The following is a 22,338-nucleotide window of genomic DNA, read 5'->3' on the forward strand; positions in this document are numbered from 1 at the left end:
GAAGACTGGATGGATCAGAAAGCAACACGGAGAAGTGACAGCGTAACAACAGACTGAGAGATGCCAGAGCAGGCCTGGAAATACATTTCAGGACTTCAAATGCAAGATGCTGTTGGTGTGATTGTCAAGCGTGGTGTGTTTGGTCACTGGGGAGAGCGGGACAATTATGGAGGGTGGAAAAGCGAGTTTTCATCTTGATGTTTGCTGTAGAAGACAATGAGGGGAAACATTTCCATTTCAAAGGCATTGTGTATAGAAATCAGAAAGTGCCCTTAACAATGAGAGGAGTCTCCGAGGAGGAAATCAGGGAGCAACAGGAGAAAGTGCAGTAAATCGCTGAGACTGGATGGTATTTATCCAGGAGTTCAGGAAGAAATAAAGGGAGAGTGTAGAGAAGGCAATGACGGGGGTACACATTATGCTCTGGAGTGATGGGGAAGGAACCACAATTGCTCTGTGGAATGGAAACCGCACGCAACACCAAAATAAGAGTACTGTGGGAGTCAGGGACGGATGTTTCCAGAATTATTCCCCTCCCAGAATTGATAGTTTGGGAAGAGTTTTCCATCGCTTCTTGTTCACCCCTGACCAGCTGGTAACATTTCATCTGATGGTGTTCTGCTACACGCGGGGCTTTGCAGGCATTCACTGCTACCATAGGTTCCCACTCGTGGACATCCTTCTTCCCCCAGCACCTAGGGACAGCCTGGGGCCCACCAGGGGCCCCATTCAGATTGCAGCCCCAGACTGTGATGCAGCTGTCAGGAAGTGTTTTGCTGATGTTTGGCACGAACTGCTCGACAGCCAATACCATCATCCCCTAATAAGACATGCTTACAGACGTGCACTGTGGTGCTTTGCAGTCCTGTAATGCAGAGAGCACACTGCTCTGTATGGCTGGGTGCGTCACCAGGCTGGATCCACCACAAGTACTCAGGGCTGGGGAAGGCTGGATGGAAACAGAACCGCTCGGTGCCGCAGGGATCCATGCTGCCCTATCCTTCAGATAGCAAAGCCTGCCCAAACAGTGCCCAGGTCTGCCTTAATGCGGTTCTCAGAGCCAGATCTGCTCCCTGCAAGTTTTACTGGGGGCTGAGTGTAAAGTTATCCTCAGTGACATCCCAGGGGGAGATCTGAGCATACTCAGAGTGTGATTCTCCCACTGCCGACTCCCATGCAGGGACACAGAGCACCCAGTGCAGGACTGCACCAGGAGCCAATGCTCACCAGGCCGCCCACAAGAGGTTAAACACAGCCACTTCCCTTCCTTTTGTTGTTACATTTTTAATAACATTACCTCCGTTGTGTCAGGGAGGGGGAAATAACACTGCTCATCCTTCCCAGGGACAAGGAGATGGAGTGGGACCAAGAAACCTCCAAAGTGCCACAGAGAGAAACATGGAATGCCATGGCAATGTTCAAGCAATTATCCCAGCATGGGATGCAGCTGCTGCAAGAGGAGTTGGGAGGCATGAGACAAGAGAGAGGGGACAACAGGAAGAATGCAAAAACAGAGAGATGGCAGCCACTGGGCTCCATTCATGCCCTGCTCCTTGTTACACCTTGTTACCTCTCACACTCTTCTGCGAAGGGATACGTCCTCCCTCCCAGCAGGAATGAGAGCTGACCCCCAGCGGCTGCACCCAGCGAGGGGACATGTGGCCCTGCCCGCCTGCCTGGGACTGAGGGGTGGACATCCCTGAGTGCTGCCTGGCAAAGGTGTGGGGCTGCCGTGGTACCATGGCAACAGACTTGCATCTCCATCGCACAGAGGCTTCTGCGCAGGGCTATGCAGGAGTAATTCTCAGGGCTTTGAATGCAACTTAGAACTAAAAAAATAAAAAGGAAGAGAGTTAACTGCCTGAAAAGGGTGTGGAGGTGGAGGGACACACAGGAAAGCCCTTTTCAAAAGGTAATCCTTTGGCTCAGAAGAAAGATCCATCCATCAGCTGCCTTAAATGTACTGACTCACCCTCACTGAGCACCGTTCAGCTTTCAGATGCTTGCGTCATTGTGGGCCTTCTTTGTTGCTTTTAATTTCAATTTAGGAGGAAAGAAAGGAAAGAAAGACCATTGCCCTTCCCCTGTTCTGTGTCTGCTGAGGAGAGGAGATGGGGCAGTAAATCCCACTTCAGTTCCCTCTCCTCAGAGGTGCACCATAAAATCCCATTCTCTGCCATGTCCGTGCTTTTGTGGACAGGCTGGCCAGCATTGCTAGTCCCCAAGAACCTCTCAGAGTGACAGACCCTGCTTGTGGCAGTGCTCCAGGCATGGGGACGAGTGCCCTAACAGCAGAGAATGCAGAATCTGCTCCCGCCCTACAAGCTGCTCCTATTCTGACCACGTGCTGCTCAGAGCAGTGGCTGTCCCACCCATGCTGTTGGTTTCTTTCTTTTTGTTTGTTTTCCTGGCAACACCCTTAATGGGGAGGGGACCTCTGTGGTTCAAGCAGTGTCCTGAGACCACAGATCCATCCCCTGCAGACCCATCAGTGTAAGGAAAGGAATGCCAAGAGCAGGAGGTCTGAGAACAGACCTTTTTCTCATCATTTTCCAGATGCCAGAAAGAGCCCAGGTGACTTCAGCCCACTGGTGGCATTGGTGGTGCCTTTGGGAGAGAGAAGTCCTGACCTACCTTGGTGGGGCAGCGGCATGGTGTGACGGGATGTTCCTCATCTCTGCTCCCCAGCAGATACAGACCTGGATAGCAGCAGACCGAGCTTCCCAGGCAAATCCAGAGCACTGTGTCCTCCCCAGGAGAGGCCATCTCACTGAAGGATAAACTTCATCTCAACAGCTCGTTCAGGCTCTTGCTTCGCTGCCAAAACAGCCCACAAGCAGGACTGGGAAAGGGGGAAGTGGTGGGACAGGGACAATTAGAGCCAACTGTGGTGGAGGGATTTTGAGTTGATCTCTTTTTTCCCCTTTTAATAGCTCTGCATTATAAATATCACAAAACCACATGTTATCAGACAGAATGAAACAATTATGCTCAACTTCACAGCTCTGGGGATATGTGCCTTCCATGGGGCCTTGCGCTCTCTGATGTGGACACCTGCTCTCTGGAAATGTGATGGGTGAGCAGCAACTTGACCAGGATATGGGCCCCAAGCAAACCCCGTAAGTCAGAGCAAATTTTAGTCATGACCAATTGGGTGCTACTGAAGAAAGAACTCATCCCAGTTGCTGAGTCATTTTAATCACACGCAGCTAACGACCTTCTGGGCTGGAGGAGTGGCCAGCCCATGCACTCCCGCAGACGGTTCTGATTTCTTCAGAGGCCACGGTGAGACTTGGTGGGTATAATGGATATGCAGGCAGCTGGGGCCGAGACCTGGCTCTCCTGAGCAGATTCTGCTGGAAATAGTGTCAGTGATTTTTCTGCCCCATTTACTTTGGGCCGTTGCGGTTTTGCGTTCATTGATGAACAAAACCTGCTCCAGTTCCCCACCACCACACACACAGACTTTCTCTCCCTGCCCTTCCGATGTCAGGAAGGGTTTCCTAGCAAGGGTCTCCTCGCCGCACCCCCAACCCGACCCATTATTTATAGGGTACCTCTGCAGAGCACAATGCTGGAGGTGAGTGAGTTATTGTTCCGGGTGACATCATGGAGTGGACTTCATAAGGGGCTCAGCGGACGGTCTCTAAAGACAGCTGCGAAAAAGGCAGCCCTGAAGGATATGATGGAGTGGGTGAGACATAAATTTCTTAGGACAGGCAGTGAAAAAACGTTTACAGTCCTTCTTTCCTGAGTCTGGTTTCAATCAGAGCCCCAGCCTTTCCATTGATGCTTCGCACTGAGCACTCATTCAGACATACGCTTTATGTGCTCAACCTGCCTTATTTATTTTATTTGATTCCCCTTTTTACTGTTTTCCAAATGCACCGGTACAGGATGGCTTGCAGATCCCCCGGCAGCCAGCTCCCATGTAAAGGAGCCACAGACAAAGGCTGACTGCTGGGATATGGAGCTGGCTGGCAGACGGGAATCAACCGAGGATAATATTGATAACGGTAATGAAGGAATGGGTTTATAAAACCATCACATTGCAGTCTCAGTCTATAACAAACGTGGTATTAACTTTGACATTCATTAAGGCAGCTTGCCATTTCTTCCTGGCTTAATGGAAAATCTGTCTGTTTAGAAGTGTTTGTTGCAACTGCAGAGGTTAAGGGAACGGATCGGTTACTGATTAGGAAAGCCCCAAGTGCCTGGCTATCCCAAAGGGCATTTCAAGTTCAATCTTGGGCTTCTTGCTCCTATTTTCATTTATTCCAGCTCTTGGGGTGACTGCTTTGTTCTCTTGCAATGACCACCAGCATCTGGCCCAGAGGGTTGCGAACAGCCAGATCCTGAGGGGTTTTGGTTTTGTGTGCCGAGACTGCATTTACACCCAAAGCCCTATGATGTGCCCAGTAACATCCACACAGGTTTACTGGGGTGGTGGGAAGCTGAGCTCTTCCTGATGCATCCCTTGTTAGGGTCCAGGTGACGCAAAGTCCCTCAGCCTCCATCCTCCCTAACCCAGACCTGCAGCATGGCCAAGCCTGGCCCTGTGCCTGGAGGCCACCAGGTGTGTGTCCTGTCCCTGGAGCCTCTGTGGGTGCAGCCGGGGCAGGCAGAGCCCCTTGGTGTCTGCACATCTCAGCACTCTCTATCTCAATGGAAGGAATAGACTGTTGGTTAATACAGCGAGTTAATCTCTATCTGTCTCTCCCTGTGACTAGCCAGTATTTATCAGCATTCTGTATTTTACATGTATGTGCGAGGCATTTAATAAAACCCAGACCGAAGAGATGAAAGATTTATCCGTTTGCCCTGAGAGATGTCCCTTGTGAGGGCAGCTTGGGACTCGGGAGCGGAAACCTGGATTGTTTTTTATGGCAGCTGTGTGAGGAGATACAGAGCCTTTGAAGTCCTGCTGGCCCCTTCCTCTCGTGGCCCCACGTGCCATCAGGAGGGCTGTCCTAACCTGGCGTGGGGACACAGGGTCACATCCCGGCGGGGCTGAGCACACCGAGCCACCCTGAGCTGCTGCAGTGATGCTGAGCACACGTGGAGTGACTCAGATTTGGGAAGCAGAGCCGGCTTGCTGCTTGAGTCAGAGTGGTGACATTTCCTCGCAGTCCCCCAGGTGCCCCTCTGCAGAAGGGCAGGAAGAGGTGAGCAGGTGCCAGGCAGAGGGAGGTGAGGGGAGCACACCTGGGGCATGTGGGGCTGCCAGTAGTGCGGCCTGGCGTCAGCAGGCCGACACCGCCAGTGCCGTGGTTACTAATGAACAGTCTTAATTTCTCCCATAAACAGCTAATAACGCTCGTCTCTCTCTCCTCTCTAAAACAACATTTATTTCTCACTTCGAAAGGCAACCGAAGAAATTCACGCAGAGAAATGGGAGGGGGAATCTGATGCTAAATGTCAGCGCTGCCTGCTGAAGGCTGACGCTCCCCCCAGCAGCTGCAGCAGCATCTTCTGCAGCAGGGCTCTAAATGAGGGTGCGTGGCTGCTGGTGAGCAGAGGGAGACAACAGCATCAGCCCTGGCCCTGGGCCTGAGCAGTCACCCTACCTGCATGGTCGGCGGACGGCACCTTCATCTATGGATATGGGAAGTCCCATACTGGATGTTAACAGGAGCAGCAGCAGATCTCTGAGCATCCCGATCCCTACTGCGGCCCCATGCTGAACTGTCCATGGGCCCAGAAAGCGACTTGTCCTCATGGATTATAATCATCTTTAAAGTTACTGAAGGATAATTATCTTCACGCCAAGAGGCTGACGATGATCTCATGATACTGTATTCACTGGTGGTGGAAAAACACAAAGCTAATTATGCAGGAATTACTGCAGCATTGAAGCTGGTACCACTGGTAGTGCAGGACAGGAGGAAGTTCCTGGGGCTTCTGAAGCTTTGTTCTGCAGGGCCAAACTAGAGCAGGTTTGCACATAAGTGGCTGAACAGAAGAAAGAATGGAGACACAGACGTCCTGCTAAAGAACCCCCTCAGCCTGTGATCCGTGTACGAAAGCAGCACTCGGTGCACAAGGGGTGCTTGGCAGTATCTAAGAGAGGTCCCTTTTCACCTCTGTAGTCTGCCTGGGACAGAAATGTTGGAGAAATACTTGCACAGCTTGATGCGGATGGCCAATTCCCAGCAGGAGGGGCAAAGGAGGGCAGAGTATTATGAGCAGGTTGTGGGGAGACCTGCAGCTTCAGAGCCAGTGTTTGGGTGCCCACGAGGACACAGTGCACACAAAGGAACACAGCCCAGCACTACGGGGCTGCAGGGCTCCATATGGCCCTGAGCCACTGCAGGAGCTGCTGCTGCATCGCTCTGAAGCTGCCACGCCTCGGGCTGCTCCCCAGGGCCGTTCCAATTATTTTGCTGGAAGAAGGCTGAACATTTTCCGTTTGTGTTCCAGACCTCCCCTGAATCTTTGTTTTCTGTTGTTTCAGTATTTGTTGATCAGTGTGAAGCTTTATATCTGGGAAGATATGCTGAGTGCTGTGCATCCCTTCCTGTGATATTCATGCTGGATGCATCTCAAACATTGCAGGAATGGTCCTGAGCTTTCTAGAGAAAGATGTAAAGATTAGATGCAGTTTTCTATAGATCTTTCCATAGAAAGATCCAGGACATTCCCAAGACCTGAGCTACACAAACAGCTGAGTCCGTGTCCTGCACTAATGTCTGCCTGTTCCCTAAATCCACCAGATCTGATCAAGCCTCATGCAGGCTAATCCAAGAATGTCTGAAAACTGGATCAAGTCAGTGGCAGTTCCAAGTGGCCTTAGGTTATACACAGCACAAAGCTGTCAGTCACCAGCAAGAGCCATGTGACAGTGCACGTGCAGAGCTGATGTGCACTCGCCTTGTAATATTCAAGACAGAAATGATAAAGCTGAGAGGAGACTGCAAATAATTTTCTGCAGGATTAGCTCCAAAGTTTTAAACAGTCCCTCCAGCTGCACTCGAGCTCTCAAGCTCCCTTTTTGGGAGCATTCAAACTGCTTTCACCAGAAGGAGATTTGTAAAGCGTTCTCAGGCTGCCCTCAATGCTTCATGCCTGGAGCACACAGTGCAGTCCCACAGGTGGGATGTGGCAGAGCTGGGGATGGAGCAGAGCATCCATCCCTGGCACTGCTCTCCTAGGAGCAGCGCTCCGACCGCAGACATCCCATAGCCTGATTGGGAGGCAAAACTTGTCAGGTGGATTTGTCAAGCAGGAGTGATAATCATTCATTTAGCCAGTAATGACATGGCACTTACTACGTAATAACCTGGATATTTCATGGAAATTGCCATGTAATCCAATACTCAGTAGTTGCCATATTGTCAGTGGCTGCGCAGTAATTTGTACCCTCTCATTTAAAGCCCTGCAACTGCTATTATTATGACAACAAAGCAGCAGATTCACAGTTTGCCAAAAGGAGAATCTCCAGAGGGATGTTATGAATAATTAGGCAGCCACGGTGGTTTTGGATAACATCTTTACCGTAACTCCATTAATGAACAATTGATTGCTCTCCTAGCCCTGACTTGCCTGCAGCCCTTACCAGCAGTGAGGAGCAGAGCGAGGAGCAGCATTCCAAGCCCAGCTGGGAGCCTGCAGCTGGGGCAGGCATTGCCCTGGGGGTGCAAACACCTCTGGGAAATTCTGGGTCTCTTCTGCAGCACTGTAAGTGCACCACTGCCTGATGGAGGGAGCAGCTCCAGCACATGCTGGGAGGGAGCCTGAATTAACGTTGGATTATCGTTAAGGTTGTACAAGTGCAAATTGCATTGGCACAGCTGTCACTTGATGGAAAATCAATGCCACTTTCTCCAGACCAATCTCGAGGTCCAAATGCCACCTTCAGATCCCTCTGTCTCCAAAAAGCCCTTTACACCTTACAGGCTGTATGGGAACTGTTGAGTCATGGCCTGAACCATTGATTGGTCACCTGAGGAAAGGACTGGTCAGCCTTAGGAGCACAGGTGAAGGCAGTTCAGTGGTGTGACTGGAAGGAATGGAGCCTGGCTGCACCTCTCTCAGACCCCATTTAAGGGCTGACTACCGCTGGGAAAGGATCTCTGGTTGGAGATCCCTCCTCTGTGGAGTCTTTCCTGTGAACTAAGATCTGTGGATGCAGGTGAGCATTCCTTCCCTGTTTGTTTCTTTTCCTGTTTTCATCATGTTAGTCTTTCCAGCTGTATCACCATCTGTAACACAGCAATCACCAGGTATGGTTCAAAGTTGACCTCTGTCACTCTCAGATGCCCATCCTCAGCTTTCCCTCTGGTGTGATAAGCTGGGGCTTGCTGCAGCCTCTGTGCCCTGATAATGTGTTATTTTTAGGTAGAAAAGTATGAGGTCGGAGTTAATGTTTTGCTTCTCAGTCCCTCTCCCACACCCCCCAGGACAGCCCTCACCCACCAGGGCAGCAGCACCAGGGCTCTGTGCCCCCTGCCTGTTCCCCCCGGGCAGCCAGACCCCACCCCTATTCCTCACCCCCACTCAGCCTCTGGGCTGTGATATATGGGGGGAGCAGCTCTTCTTCTGTTTTGTTTGCTGTATAAACTTTGAGGATGGCCTGTGCCTGGGATGAGTGAGGAATGAATGTGTGTGGGAGGCTCGCAGCTCTGCTGATTGAGATTCTTTGGTTGAGGAAGCCTAAACAAACACCGTAACCCCAGGGGAAATTCTGCAAAGTTCTAGTTTTAAGTGTTTCCTCTAACAAAATAACTGTTTGGCCTACAAGGCTACCAGTGGACGTTCTTTTGGTTCACAGGGGCTTTGTGAGCTCCATCTGGAGATGAGACCATCCTTCATGTGTGGAAGGACAAGAATGCTGTCTTTTCCTTTGAGCAAGAATCAGAGAACCCATCACTATGGATTCATCTCTGCTGTACTTCCCAGCAGATTGCATCAAGGATGATTCAGCTGCTGTAACTTCCTCGTGAAATCTCATGAGTTGGAGTAAGGATAGAGTGAACTGGGCTTGGAAGGGGGAGAGCTGTGTGTGAATGCTCGCCCATTGCACACCTGGATGAGATCTTTCCTGGTGATGGGAGAGGTGTCTCTGCACCCTGTTGGTTCACTCAGAGTTTTTAAATTATTTTTCTTTTCCAGAAAAAAAAAGCATTGCTGATCTCCTTGGATATCTCTAAAAGTGTCATTTTTAAAGCCAAAGGGGAAAAAAGGCTGTAGCGAGTAGCAGATGTGTGAATATCCCTTGGCAGGAATGGCTGACAGCTGGCCATCCCCACGGCCCTGCTCATGCTGCTCTCCCCAGCTCCTCTAATGGCATCTTTGTCCCTTTCAGAGGGAACTTCCCTGATGAGAGCACCGCAGGATGCGATACCACATAGAGGAGGACCCAAGTCATGGGTGATGTGCTCTGGAAGCTGCTGCTACTCAGGTGTAAGCAGAGAAATAGGGTGAGATGGATTCAGAGCACACACCTGAGCTCCCTGGGGCAGCAGTGTGCTCTGGTGGCCCCTTGGCTCCTGCACAGCTGCCCTGTCCCATTGCACCAGATGTGATGTGAGATCTCTCTGGGCAGCCTGCTACCCATTAACACCAGGGAGGGCAGGCATCTTAAACTCAAATTCCTGAACCACGCAGCTTTGATGCACAACGTGGGCTCAGTTTATGTTTATTCCAAAGAGTGGAAGAGGACTGGGCTACCTGCTGCTTTCCCAGCTTCCTCCCCACGGAGCAGCAACGAGGAGGCAGCAGTGCCCAGGGGCTCCTGCGATTTGAGCGCTCCTCTTCCTGTGCAATGGCCCGTGCCTTGTGACCTACATTTGCTGAAGGGAATGGGTGATATTTACTGGCCTGATTCCTTCATTTTTAAGGCATGGTTGAGCTCAGAGCCCCCAGGAGTCAGCTTCTCCGCTATGCCTTGAACAGGACACAAAAAGGAAGTGGGGAATCACTTCAAGAAGCGATGGTCACCACCAACACTGTACCTCTAACCCAGGCTGAAACTGCAACAGGAGCAAACCCCCCAGGGCAATGTGCTGTAGCATTGTGCTTAGACCCTGAAACAAACCAAAATGGAGGAGCAAGTGAAAGCATGTTTTTTAAGCTCAAAACTGCTTGTTTATTCTGAAATAAAAGCCCAAAGTGAGCTCTGCCTTTGCAGCTCACCCTGTGCACCGAGTCCTGCCCAGCCCTGCTGCTCTCTGAGGATCACAGGGCAAACCAAACCCCAGCATGGGACGAGCTGCCCATCTGACCTGGGTCAGCCCCTGCCTAGCAGGATATGAGGGAGACAACCTCCTCAAGCCCCCATCACAGCAGCTCCACACAGCCTTGGGCTCTTTTGGTGAAAACACTTGGCACCCAAACCGGTTTCTCTTGCAGGCAGCTCTGCAACAGGCTGCAATTGTATTTTGTCAAGTGGTTTTAGAAAAGCTATCCAGATTTATTAGCCATGTGGATTAGAGAAATGATGTTCTTGATTCTAACTGCTGGCTTAGCCTTGCCTTCATCAAAGAACAGAATAACTTTACGCATTCTTCTCTTCCCACGTCATGAAGAATTTGTTTCTCCTGCACACTTTATTTACCTCTGCAGGCAGTACATGTGGCTCTCAGACAAACCCATGTTGAGCCCAGAACACCTGCCTGACTCCAGGTCGCAGCCTTGGGTACAACTCTCCCAGTGCTGCTGTTGTCCTGCAGCTTTCCAGAAGGGCAGAGGAGCTGTGGCAGAGAATTCTGCAAAATCACCTCAAGCTAATTTTTTATGAAAGCTCATAGAGAAAGGAAGGAGGTCTGTCTGTCACATGCCATCTCTCTTTGTCACCCTCCCACTGCCTTTTAGTCTTGATCTAGATGCAGAGATGTTCCTCTTTGCTTTGATGATAGCCACCTACTTCATTATTCATTCTGCCAGCCCATCCAGCAGGGACCCGTAGGGACAAAGCTCTTCAGACCACATGCAGACAGCATCGTTCATGTTTTAGTTGGAGATTCTCTGTCACTATTACCACACAGGAAGGGTGGGCCCTCATTGCTGTGATCTGCATCTGCTGGCTGTGCCTGTCCCCAGTGGTGCTGATGGGTGACATCAGTCACCCATGGAGACCCACAGAGACATTGGTCTCTATTAGTGCTGCTGGTGTGCAACTGCAGGCTGAGGCAGACTGCTGTGGCCCTACTGCTCCTGCCTCCAACACTCCTTTCCTCCTATTCTCATGGGGTCTGTCTTTAATTCAGCTCCTGCCTTCATTAACTGGGGACTGGGGTATTGATTCAGCAGCCACTAAGACGAAGGAGCTGAGCTCAAATCGTTGTTATTTATAGAGATGTACGTCACTGTAGAACTTCCAAAACGAGGACATGCGTGAGCTCATTGGGACAACTGTTTCCTTGGGAGAGAAGGAAAACTATCCCTGCCACACCTGGATCCCATCCCTGCAGCTCCCGGCTCCACTCCCTCCTCCCACCTGCGTTCCCATGTATTTGCTGCAGCAGTCGCAGAGCATCACAGCTGAGGGGGAGATGGGGAAAGCGCCCTTCTTTCTGACACCCTGTGTGGTACAGAGAATGATGCTCAGTTTTCACCACCCACCTCCACCCCCAGAGGCTGTGGCACAGCTGGAAACTGCTGCATGATGGCCCCTGTGCCACGCTGCCCTCTGTGCCCATCTCTCCTGCTGGGTTTGCAACTCACTGTAACTCTTCCCATCATTTCAGTTAGACAGCTCAAAGTATCGGGTCTGGGCTGGTACAAGAAACCAGTGCAGAAGAGGTGTGGGAAGGGAAATTTGATAATGAGCAAATTCTGCCAAAAATAATAAAAATAAAACACTCAAACATACTCAAGGGCTGAATCTAATGGAGATATTGCTACCAGTAACATTATCCTTGATCAGATGTGCCTTATGATCCGTCTAAACCAGCTCCTGATGTACCACGCCTCCAGAGCAACAACCAGTGTGCAGAATGCCAACGTGCCCAGGGTGCCAGCAGCCACCTGGGAGCTGTGTCCCATGGAGCTGCCCCCTCCCCACCACCAGGCAGGAGATGTTCCCTTCAGGTGCTGAAAGGTTTTGGAAGTCAACTGAATTGTCTTTCCACAAATTAAGCTCTGAAAACATAGGCTAGACAATTTGTTCTAGCTTTCCTTGGGAAAGCTAAAAGGTTTCTCATCTATCTTCTGTTTGGAGGAAAATAAGACAAGACTATTAGGGCTGGCTGCAACACAGAATTCCCATTCTGCCAAAAATATCACTGTTGCAGAGCTTTCTTTCATCCCATATTTGAACAACAATGTTAGCAGCTCCAAATTTCCAGTGAAATAAGAATTCCAAACTCCAAGCATAAACCCTGAAAAGCCTTCTCTAAATATTTTGCTTCAATGAGGCCAAAGTGTCTCACTCAGCTTCATTGTTCAGTAAGCTCCAGCATGCTATAAGGCATCCAATGACTCGGATGCACCATCCCAAAGCCATGATGCTCTGGCTGAGGCACCTGGTGTGCTCTCATGGGTGTCAGTCAATGAACACTGCTGAGATCCAAGTGCTTCCCAACCTCTCCCATGGTTTTTGATCTCTTGGTTTTCATCCTTTGTTTTCTCCAGGGAGATGAAGAAGTGCCTTCGGATGGGGTGCGGGGTGAGGTAGATGCTTTGCAGACCTTTTTGATTTAATGCATATTGGAGAGTTTCATGATGATGTTAGGTGGATCTAAAGCCCCAGGAGCTCAACCCAGTCCTACAGTAGGTTTTGAGGAAAAAGCATCCCTCTGAAAATGCTCTGACTTCCTCTGGGAGCAGCTCCTGTAACCGTCTGAGCGAGTCATATTGTGAGGAATGGGGCAGGCAGAAAGAGCAGATAATTGGGAATGTTTCCTATGAAGCAGATGCCAGAAATGTGTGCAGGGTGCATGCACTGTGCAGACAGAGTGTGTAGTAGAAATGAGAATGAAGCTGGCTGCATTATCTCGAAAACGGTTTCATTTCCATTTCAATTGCAGGTGAGGGAGGAAAGTCGGCACCTTTCTCATTTCAGCCAGTCTGGGTCTCGTCTCACTTGTGAAAGTTAAAGTCCATCCATCACCCGTGCCCCGAAGGCTGCATGCCAGACCAATTATTCATACTTAGCAGTGACTTACTCCAGGGAGAGTCCCGGGGAAATCAATGGGTGGCTCAGGGAATACAGCACCGTGCTCTGCGGGAGAGCAGCAGGCTGTGCCCTTGGGTTCCTTGTGCTAATTCCCACGGCTTTCCCATTTACATCAGCCCTTCTCCAGCCTGAGGACCACTGCATGAGGCTGCTCTGTGTACGCATCGGTGTGTGTTGAGTTTTTACGACTCTGCTTTCCACCAGGCTTCCTATTGCCTGTATTTCAGAGCTGTCTCTAATCCTGTTTAGCTGGGGGCTTCCCTTGTCTGACCAGGACAGGCAGCAGTCCTTCCTTGAGTACACAGGATCCCTGCTCACGGTGAGAGAGGCAGATCACTGAGTGAGATAATCTGGGATGAGGAAAGCTTCAGTGTACGAAAGCTTCAGAAGTCAGAGAGCAGCAGTAGAATATCCAAAGGATGTATCTGTATCCATTGAAACACTGCTTGAGATATGCCCTGAGGAAGGGTGTGCTGTGCTGGGCTCTGCTGTGCATGGAAAGGCCTGATGCGGTCTGGAACCCACTGTCCTCTGCCAGGACCCCATGGGATCCAGGGCTCTGTTGGGTGCAGCCCCAGGATGGCAGTGCAGGGCAGAACTGGGCTCCTCCTCCCTGTGTGTGCTGTGAGATCCGGAGGTTGGTGTGTTCAGGTCACTGCCTTTAGAAACAGCTGCTCTATGGACTGTCCTGGAGCCAGATCCTGGGAAAGGGAAGGACTTTTTTTTCCATATTGCCCTTCCTGGAGGAGCATCCTCAAGATGTGCACATAGCTCCTTCGATAAAAAAGCAGTCTAGAAGAAGTCACTGCTCAGTGCTTATGGCTGTCAGGGCACTGGGCATGGGAAAGCTCTATGCTCTGTCTCAAAGCCCACAGCCTCACATGTGTCACTGTCCTTCTGCACAGGCACAGAGCTCTGCTGTAGGCATCCACCACCACACAGCACCAAGAGGTGCAAAGCTGTCTTGCAGCAATGCTGAGCTGGATGATGTGGCCACATTCACCACACAAATAGCACTGGAGGTGTTACTGCTTCACAGCCTTGCTGTGCAACACAGGCAACATCTGAGTGCCTGTTCTGCTGTCTAAGAGGACGTTATCCAAACCAAACCCTCACTACCGAGCACTGTAATTTCTCTGCTGTTGCCCAGAGTGTTGTATTAATTATTATCAGTATTATCTGTGTGATCACAACACACATCTCCATCACATACTGAGGGTGCTCTGTCCCAGGGGATGCCCAAAGCAGAAGGCGGCCAATGTCCTTGGATTCCTTCAGTGTGAGCACGAGGCAGGAACAAGGAGGGGACCAGGAGAGGACCTGGAGGGGGCCAGCGGGGGTCCAGCTCTGATCCCATAGCCACAGCATCCAGGCAGATCCACACCCACACTGCAGCCGGTGCTGCCGAGCGGCCGTTAGCGAGGGAGCTGGGGGAGCACCATCAGATATCTCCAGGAGCGTTCCCCATCCAAGGAAAGATGAAGAAACGCAGATCTGTTTGAAACTGCAGGTAGTACATGATAAAAGCCAGTTATCACAGGTTGGAAGAGGCAGAGCTGACCCTGCAGTTCTGACTGAGAGAGTGATGGGAGAAGTTGGCTCTCGGAGGGTCTGATAGATGAAGACAAACACCTTTGGGGATGGGAGTGAAAAGGTGCATTCAGTGAGGAAGAGGAAAGCTATGGTTGGCTGCAGTCCCAGTGAGGGGCCAGAAGAATTATCTCAGTAACAGCCTTCTGGATGGATATTAGCAGGCTGCCCTCACATTTGTTACGGCTTGAGAAAAGGATGTGTCAAGAACCAAGTCATGAGGAGATAACAGCCTGGATGCGGGTGGAGAAGCAAGGTCACACCTGGGAGCTATGGAGGGAGACGCAGCACCAGGCTGGGCTCTGCATCAGAAACTGTGCCCGAGAGGTGAGGATAAGTGCTGGAAAAAGGCTGACGTAGTGCATAGCTCTGCTTCCATCTGAGGAGGTGCCAAAAGGGCATTCATGGGCTGCTGGGTCACTGATAGGAAGGAAAGGCCTGCATCGGGGTCTGGGAGGGGGGTGGGGGGGAGGCTTCAATAGGAGCACATAGGCAGATCCCCAGGGGCCATATGCTGGCTGAGCACCCTCTCTGCACCAGGGACAGTCCCAGAAAGGAATCTTTCTTCTGCTGTGCTCTGGAAAGCATTCACCAACCATGAAGCAGAAGCAAGGAAACAAAACAACCACAGTGATTCTGGGTTTGTTTGTTTGTTTTTCATACAATGGGATGAGAAGGGGAGCAACTGAACATCTCCATGGTCAGACATGGACCCGAGCATGGGCCGGGCAGAGCAATGTCATTGCAGGCTGTGATCAGGGCACACCATCACCCAGCAGCACTGCAGGGAGCGACCAGGAGCTTTTGTATCCGACAGTGCTGCTTTCCCCTCTTGCAGAATCGCTTCTGACCATCATCACACTTCAATGTGAATGAAGTGAAATTGGAGGTGGTGTCACTTCTTGGTTTCACAGCACGGCTGCATTAGTATGCGGGTACGAGGCACGCAGCAGAAATATTCCTGCCTGCAGAGAGCTCTTGGATAGAAACATTAAGGAGGGGAGTGGTAAGGCTGTTTTAATTGAAACGCTTTTATTTATTTCCATTTTATTCTTGCTCAAAGCCGGATTTACAGGGAAGTTTCAAAGCTGCTAAACCAGCAGACGTTCAAGCCCCTCTTGATGTGTACATAGCTGGCGTGAGCAAACACACCGCCCTGTTGCTGCTTCCTTTGTCTTCCCACCCTTCATTCTTTCTCGTTACTCTTATTTGCTGTGTCTGATCTCCAGCGAAAGCTGTCTCTTGCTCTGCGCTGCTACAAAGCGCAACACAGGGAACCCTTTCAATCTCAAAGATGCCCCTGAACGTTGCTTTAGCAGAAACAATAAATAACAACGTGGGGAGTTTGCATTTAACCAGGCTGAACATGTGTTTGCTTGTTTGGTTTTTAAAACAATGCTTATTTTTATGCCCCAGAGAGGCAGGTTCTAACCAACACTCCGGAGCTGCCTTCATTCCTGCCCCTGTCCCAGAGCTGGGGGTGCTGGGGGGGCACACTGGGAGGCAGAGCAGGGCTGGGGGGCCATGCAGGCGCTGCGGCTGGCTGCTGCTTCCTGTAAGTGCTGGGTGAAAAACCCTCTGTTTTCCCTAAGTGGGAACATTTGCCTTTAATGAGACTAAGAGGCTTTTTGCTCACTCTTTTTTCTTTTTTTTTCTTTTTTCCTTTTTTCTTCTTTTTTTCTTTTTTCTTTTTTCTTTTTTCTTTTTTCTTTTTTCTTTTTTTTTTCTTCAGAGAAGCAAGAAATGGAAATATGTACTTTTCTAATAAATAAAGCATCAGGCACATCTTCAGCTGTGGGATTAACGCCCCATCCCTGTGCAGCACAGCCCTATGGACTTAGCCCACCTGTCCCCTGACTGCCTGTGACCATCCCTGCTGCAGGGGCAGCCATGGGATCGCTCCCACCAGCGGCACCACAGCCACCCATGTCATAGAGCCACAGAACCATAGAATCTTTCAAGTTGGAAAAGCCCTCACGGGTCCCCACCCCACCCTCAGTGCCATGCCCATCAGCACATCCCTCTGTGGCACATTCCCATTGTTATGGGATGCCTCCAGGTGCTCTTTTGGAGAAGAAATTGTTTGTGATCGTCTGCCCTGTGAGCCCAACCTGGTGCACGTCCCACAGGGGCTCTCCAGAGCTGGGAGCGTATTACATCTACAGCAGAAATTCAACCAGGGTGATCTCACTCCAGTTGTTCTCTTGCATTGAAACTACGTGGCAGATCTATCCACTTCTAAGCTGTGCATTTGTTTGCCACACAAATTTGGGTCACTGGGGGTTATACTGTAGCTAATTAATGCATCTCTGCATTAGATCTGGCCACAACATTGTTGGACAATGCCATGGGAATATGTTCTAAAAAGGAACAGATACACCAGGGCTGAGCATACACTGGTTTTCAGACTACAAACACCACTGATATTTATTCTGAATTTCCACATGAAGCTAAAATTCTCTGCAAAATAAGAATTCTGATGAAATTCTTTCGACATGTATGAAAAGTTTGTTTTAATAAGAGAAAATCGTTCAGTCTAGCTATGGGAAACTGATGTCACTGCTATCAGAGCCTGATAATGAGCACCAACCAAACGAGTACATGAAATACCAAAAAGAATTAACTATTTTTCTGTCACGTCAAGTGGAGAGCGTGCATGGAGAAAACAGCTGCAATGTGACTCATTCTGACTTTTTCCAGCAGAAAGGTCCTCGTGCAGTGCTTTAACGGAGAGTCAGCTCCTGACAGAGCAAAGGTGATGCGCAGCCATCCATTGGGCACTCGCAGCAGGGCAGGCAGAGGAAGGTCTGTGCAGAGGGTCCCCAGCAGGGAGGTCAGAGCCAACCATGGGCCCGTAGCATCTGCTGGCCCCTGTGCCGTGGTCCTGCCCCCAGTGACCATGGCTCGTGGCAGGCAGCTTGTTGGGAAATCCTTGGCTCCATTTGGTTCGCGCTCTGCCAAAGGGTGTTGAGGTCCCCCACGCCCCTCTGGATGTTCCTTGTCGACACTTCATCTCCCAGGCCTATAGCCAGGGCCTCTCCCTCTGGGCCGATGCTGATACTGGAGGAATCTGGGCCTCAGATAAGAAGGGTGGAGGGGGGGCAGGGCAGGCAGGATTTACGGACATGGGCAGCGTGCACACAGCAGTGTAGGGCCTTGGGGCTGAGCTCCATGCAGCATGCTGGGAGCGATGACGGATGCTTCGGCCCCATCTCCAGAGGAAGGAGCACCACGCATTCATAAATCCTTTCAGTGAGACGCACTGAAATACTGCTTCTGCTTTCAGGAATAGACGGATTGATCTCAGAACAAAGTCACAGCTCTTGTCTTGCTGAAGTTGTCGTTTAAATTCTCATGAAAACAGATCTTCTGTCTGGGATACTTCTACTGGGCTTTGGGGTTTGATCTTCCTTTTGCTCTGCGCACAGACCTAAATGCACCTAGTGCCTGCTCTAGTGGGTGCCCACTGCACCAGAAACTGGCTGGGCTTTGTGGTCCCTTCCAACCCAAAGTTGTTCTATGATGCTCTGACTACATGTATGCCTCTAGGTACAGGATCCAGTTTTCCATATTCACTACTATGCCCCTACAATGTCTCTACGGCACTGGCAGCTGGCAGAACTAAGTCATCTCTCCAACTCCATGTGACAGACGTGTAGAGCTAAGCAGAGATGCAGCCCTGTGCCCACTGGCACTGGGGTGGCTCAGAGCTGGGTTGGCCCAACCTGGTGATTTGTGCCATGGGGTGAGAGGGAGCCCTCAAAACAACGTGGCACATTTCCTTATCCTGCTTACATTACACTTCCATTTCCTGAAAGTCCATTTGGCATTTAATCCAATGCATGTGAGTACCACTACCATCTGCTTCCACGCCCCAAAGCCCCACAGCACAGCAGCTCTCATCCCATCCCCGTGCACCACACTTCAGCAATGGGGATGGTGGCACCTTGGGCTCAGCACACGGCTCCCTCCTCTCTGTTGAAACTGGCTTCTGCCTTCCTGCCACCCTACCCATGTGTTGAGTCCCATTTCACTGATTGTTTGTGGGACAAAATGTTGTTGCTAGCATGGCTAACGTGCTTGGAGAGACGGAATGAAAAAAGAGAGGTAGGGAGGGAGGAAAGCAAGGAGGAAACAAAGACAGCATTGTTATCTCTTCCAAAAAACTGCAGATACTTATTCAGGGCAGAATGACTGGTTGGGATTGTGGTTTGCTTTACATGTGTGTTTAACCTTGTGAAATAGTCAACAGCCTGGAAAGAAAACACCACACTCAAAGGCAGAGGCTGAACAAGGCTCCCAAGCCCTGGGCCTGATTTTCCAATTTGGGGCACTTGGCTGGAGCCCAGCCTTGGCTCCTCAATGTGAGGCTTCTGGATTCCAAGGATGGGAAGGGCTGGGAAGGTCCCCCTCCCAGCCAATGGTGTCTTCTCCCTGTCCAGCAGGAGCAGCACAAGGGGCTTTACCAGGCTCTGTCTTATCAGTTGCTAGCAGATGCTGCAGGACGATTTGTCATCTAAACCTTGGCATGCCTCTCTCCAGCCAAGCAGTCGGAAGAGCCAGAAATCCAAACGGAAAAAAAAGAAAAAAAAAAAAGAAAAAAGAGAAAAAAGTGGAACAATGTGACAAAAAGCACAAATTCTGCAACGCAGAAATGTGAAGGGGGGTTGGGGAGGAACATGCTGTGCTGCTGTGCCAACTTTCCAGGGTTTAGAGCACAATCTTTTCTGTGGTACCAATGCTTATGATGAAGTTTTCCTGACACTTCCCATCAGGAGGCTCTGCAGTCACTCGAGCAGTGCTTTGCCAGACTCAAATCAATCGGGCTGAAATTTCCCATGTTTGGTGTCTGCCTCGGGCAGAAGATGAGGAAACAATCCAGTCCACATGGCACAGCCGTGGCTGAGAGCAAGGGTACGGGAAAACACCATGTACTGCTATTAAAAAAAGAAAACAACTCCATTTCCAATTATATTTGTTTTATCCTCTTGAGAAGTTCTTGCTCTTCCATGACATGGAACAGATGCTCAGCATCTTCCAAGAAGCAGCATTGCTTGCAGAGATACACACTTTGGTTCTGTGGGAATCTGCCCCTAATGAGAGGGATTGGAGTGCTCCCGTAGAGGGGTCCCAGGGCCAGCAATGCCTGGGGGGGACAGGAGCAGGTGGGGACACACGGGGTGATGGCACAGCACAGACTGCTGTGGGGCTTAGCGGGGAGATGGGATGGGATGAGATGGCAGCTGGGGCAAGGGGAGCTCCAAATGGTTGGTGTGCCTCTCATCTTTTGGGTGTGAGCACGTGAACTGAAGTGACGCAGCACCACACCTGCTCACCTCTTGCTTTCTATCCCACTACCCATGGGAAGAGCTCTGTTTAGCTCTCTCATTGCTGACTATGGGGTGTCGACAGCTTCTTTTTCCCCTCTAGTGATTTGGATGAGTTCTACTGCTCAGCCAGGTGGAAGCCAGGCTGTACAGACACAGCATGGAGGGGGCCCAGAACAGCCAGGGCTCGTCCCCACCCCTGTGCGCCAGGACAAGGTGGGGACAGCTGTGGTGGCAGCTCTGGAGGGGCTGGGAATAGGGAAGAGAGGGATTTGGAGACTTTCTCCCTCGTTTCAATGAGAAATTCCATCTCGGACTCGAGGAAATCCTGCTAACTAAATTTTCATTTGAAACACTGTGTTTCCACAAAAGGTTTTGATTTCCATGCATCAGCATTTTCCAAAAAAAAAAAAAAACAACAAAAAAAACACACACGCAAGTTTTGTTGAAATATTCCTCCCCCACCAGAAGGGAATCACTCAGCTCCAATGGGGAGCTGGGACCCAACTGGAGACCCACATCCACAGCCATCAGAGCCTCCTAATTGCTCTGCTCTCATTAACCCAGGCTGGGGATGTCCAGCAAACCACAGCAGCCCCGGGTGGCAGCGCTTGAGGGAAGAACTTCAGCTGCAGCAAGCAGCCTGTGTGCCGAGACCGCCGAGCAGATGGGCTGTGGCCATTTCTTGTTTTAATCCCCGTCCAGGAAAGAGAGCGGCGGGCGAAGGAATGGCTTTATGTCCCACGTACACCGGGAAAATAAAAAGGGACAGAACTGCCTGCCCATCAGATTCTTCCCCCCTTTCCTGCCCCTTCTGCAGCTGGGGAAACCGCTGGAGCTTCGGAGGCCGTTTGGAGCCGGCTGTGCGGACGCAGGCTTTTGGAAACGTGCAATTACATCCACAGGCGTCTCCTTGTAGCTTAAGCAGGTTTAATATTACAGGCAGGCACAGGAAATCTTGGCCCTTTTTTCTTTTCTTTCTTAAATTATTTTTTAAACGCGCTCCTAGTAAAGTTAATGAATCACTCCCAAGCACGGGGCTTTTATTAGGGTCTGCAATTCGGCACAGATTTCTTTTCCTTTCCTGTGGCAGAAAGATGTCAATTAAATAAAATTCTTTTGTTTGAAACCTATTCCTACTGCTGTAGCAGGGTTTTATCCCCACACAATTAAAAAAAAATAAAAGAAAAAAAAGCTCAATATTCCTTTTGTTTAGGGTGGTCACAAACAACCGCTCAACCCAAAGCCACCCCAAAGCCCTTTCCCACAGCTGCTGTGAGCTCCGTTTTCCTTTGCTGTGGTCCCATTAGTCCCCAGCAGCTCCCATGGACCCACCACCCAGACAGGAAGCCTTGCCCCATGGGCTCCTCCTGCACACATCCCAGGGGGGACCCCGTGTGCTGCCCCTGCTGGTCTCCCCTGTTCCAAAAGGGCCCCCAGTCCTCTCCTCACCATCCAGATTTGGTGTTGCCCATAGAGGAGAATGGGACACGGGCCCGGCTGCTGGTCTTTGAAGAGGTGGGAAGGCCACAGCTGATGGCTGCCACTGCCTCTCAGTTTGCAATAATGCAATTTCTTTTGAAAATCTGAATGAGAATCATGCTAGTTTCATTAAAAAGAAAAAGTTTCCCTCTCTCCTCCTCTCCCCAGCTGCACGGCAGCAGCCAGCAGGTGTGTGTCGATCGGCCGGCCGCTGAGATTTACAACCTGCTTCAGGATTTCTCAGCCAAGCTTGGGCTGGGGAAGTGTTTTCTGCTCACAAACAAAGGAGCTGCAGGCGGAGCCCTGAGAGACAAAACAACCGGAGATGAAAAAAGAAACGCATCCTTCTCTAATGTGATTAAATCAAAAAAGCCATTGGAGCAATGCACCCTAGTTGGCCAAGGGGACAAAGTAGAGCAACGGGGTGACTCTTCCCCCTCCCTCCAGCTGTCCTCCTGCCATAGAAGGGATGCAGCAGGCATGGAGAGTGGATGCTAGAGGGTTGCAAGATGAATGGAGGAGAGGTCCAGGAGTGGATGGGTTCCTGCCCTGTCTAGTCACTGGCAGAAGAGGTTGAAGGAACTGCCCCAGCTGCCCTTGGCCTCCCATCACCCAGCCAGCAACTCAGCTCCCTGCATTTCAGCACTTCTTGTTCAAAATAGATCAAAGCTGTGGTGGAGGAGAAGCCACAGGAAGCAGCTGGGACTTCCCTTGGTCACCCGCGCCCGCAGCACCCGGAGCTGTTCTCACTGGGCAGGGCTCTGCTGGCTGTGCTCTGTGCAGGCACCTGGCAGCAGAAGACACAGGCCTTGATGCTTGCCG

At 50.7% G+C, this 22,338-nt stretch overlaps 1 long non-coding RNA gene across 1 annotated transcript; it reads left to right on the forward strand.

Annotated features, from left to right (window-relative positions):
- Window positions 1–8,061: 8,061 nt before the first annotated feature.
- LOC109368996 lies at window positions 8,062–11,705 on the forward strand. Its single transcript, XR_002117548.1, has 3 exons — window positions 8,062–8,131; window positions 8,771–8,958; window positions 9,305–11,705. It is a non-coding gene; the product is annotated as an uncharacterized LOC109368996 (long non-coding RNA).
- Window positions 11,706–22,338: the final 10,633 nt, after the last annotated feature.

The sequence above is a fragment of the Meleagris gallopavo genome, chromosome 9 (genome assembly GCF_000146605.3).
Source record: "Meleagris gallopavo isolate NT-WF06-2002-E0010 breed Aviagen turkey brand Nicholas breeding stock chromosome 9, Turkey_5.1, whole genome shotgun sequence".
Taxonomy (NCBI): Eukaryota; Metazoa; Chordata; class Aves; order Galliformes; family Phasianidae; genus Meleagris; species Meleagris gallopavo.